Genomic DNA, 2,528 nt, shown 5'->3' on the forward strand with positions numbered 1-2,528 from the left:
AAGATCTTGTGCAATCTGTTAATGCTCAAATCATGTTATGGGGATGACTCTCAGCCACTATCACACCAAATCATAGCTCAAAGTCTGAAATTCACTGAGTTAAAGACGTGCTTGTGTTTGCTAACAATGATTAGCTGTGGTGGACAAGTTAACTGGGATCAACTCCAAAGGTAAATCAGTTTTAGATGTACATACAATGATTACTTTTTGATCGTTTACATAAACTCTGTTCTGAATAATAGGATATTTTGCTTACACGCGCACGCACACGCACACACGCACGCACGCACACACACACACACACACTGACAAATACATTATTGCCACTTTTTTATGGCAGTAGACTATAAAAGCACAACCTTTTCCACTTAATACATTGTTGTTGCTTTTCTACATCAGTTAGTAACATTTCTGTATTTTAGTAAATACCATAATTCCTAGTATAAGAGCCGTTACTTTTTCTCATGCTTTGGATTCCGTGGCTTATACACAAGAACGGCTAATTTATGCTTGAATTTTGTAATTTTATTTTAACATTTTATTTTTATATTTTGTTTTAACAGGCTGCCAAACTTCCTGCCACTAAATAACATTTTAATTTGACACAACTGGACCTTCTTCGGGGGAGGTTTTTGTGACAAAGACAGAGTGAATGCCAGAGGTATTTATGACAGGTACTTCTTGGTCATAGTTCCAATCGCTACTAAATATCCATAATCCCACTTTGTGGACATGTGATCAGAAGTCACCCTAATGACCAACGAGGTACCATACACTCATTTAGTCACAAGAACAGACGTGCATTGATCAGATTTTCTGTTTAAAAATCTGCTGGCTCTTGAATGAACCACACCCGTGAATCCAGACAGCATTCAACTTTGTTTTGTTGCTGTAACTTCCAGCCATTTATCCACCCAGCCAGGCACAAACAACTCCTCAGACTAAGAGGAAACAGTTTCACTTTCACTCAAGTGGAAAATTCCATTGGACTTTTTTTAATTTTTTTACCAGCCGTGTTTTAAAGGCATTGTTCAGAAAAATAAAAACAAAAAAAAATTACCGTACCATAGCCTATTTTGTGTATGTTACTGGTACATATTTCAATAATACATATTACTCCTTCAGTCACCTCCTTATTGTGGTGAAGGAGTTTGTGAACCTTTATGATCCTAAAAGCTATGCTGTCCAGGGCAATTTTAATTGCCCCTGGTAGGGTCTCCCAAGGCAGATTGGTTCTAGGTGGCAGGCCAGACAAAGAGCAATTCAGAAGACTTTTATGGACCAAATAAAACAAAAAAACTCAGTGTCCCTTGCCTGGACGTGGGTTACCGGGGCCCCACCCTGGAGCCAGGCCTGGGGAGGGGGCTTGTCGACCGGTGCCTGGTGACTGAGTCTCTACCCATGGGGCCTGGTTGGACTCAGCCCAAAGGAGAAACATGGGTTTGCTTTCCTGTGGACCCACCACCTGCAGGAGGGGCCATAAAAGTCAGGTGCATGATGCCATGGGCAGTGCCCGAAGGCGAGGACCTTGGCACTCTGACCCTGGCTTACCAAATCTAGCTCTTGGGACATGGAATGTAACCTCTCTGGCGGGGAAGGAGCCTGAGCTCCTGTGTGAGGTTGAGCGGTACAGTTGGGCTCACCTTGATGCACAGCATGGGCTCTGTAACCAATCTCCTTGAGAGGGGTAAGACTTTATTCAACTCTGGAGTTGCCCATGGTGAGAGGTGCTGAGCTGGTGTGGGTATACTTTTGGCCCCTTGACTTGTTGCCTGTGTGTTGGAGTTTTCCCCGGTAGATGAGAGGGTTGCTTCCCTGCGCCTTCGGGTGGGGGGACTGTAGTTTGTGCCTACACGCCAAAGAGCAGATCTGAGTATCCAGCCTTCTTGGAGTCCTTGGCGGGGGTGCTGGAAGGTGCACCAGCTGGGGGACTCCTTTATTCTGCTGGGGGACTTCAATGCACAAGTGGGTAATGACAATGTGATCTGGAGGGGTGTGATTGAGAGGAATGGCCTCTGATCTGGACTCGAGTGGTGTTCTGTTGTTGGACTTATGTCCTAGTCATAGTTTGTCCATCACGAACACTATGTTCCAACATATGTCCATTAGTGCATTGGGCACCAGGACGCCCTAGGTCGTAGATCAATAATTGACTTTATGTCATCTGATTTGCGGTTGAGCTGTCAACTGATCACCACCTGCTAGTGATTTGGGCCAGATGGTGGGGGAAGATGCCGGATAGACCTGACAAACCCAAACGTGTATTGAGGGTTTGCTGGGAATGCCTGACAGAAGAACTGCGTCCCAGCTGAGGTGGGGGACATTGAGTCCAAGTGGGTCATGTTCTGCACCTCAGTTGTTGAAATTGCTGCCTTGAGCCGTGGTTCCAAGGTTGTCAGTGCTTCTTGCAGTGGCCATCCTCAAATATAGTGGTTTGGGCATCTGGTAAGGATGCTACCTGGGTGCCTTCCTAGGGAGGTTCTTTGGGCATGTCTGATTGGGAGGAAACCCCGGGAAAGACCCAGGAC

Source organism: Nematolebias whitei, chromosome 1 (assembly GCF_014905685.2).
Source record: "Nematolebias whitei isolate Nwh7 chromosome 1, NemWhi1, whole genome shotgun sequence".
NCBI lineage: Eukaryota > Metazoa > Chordata > Actinopteri > Cyprinodontiformes > Rivulidae > Nematolebias > Nematolebias whitei.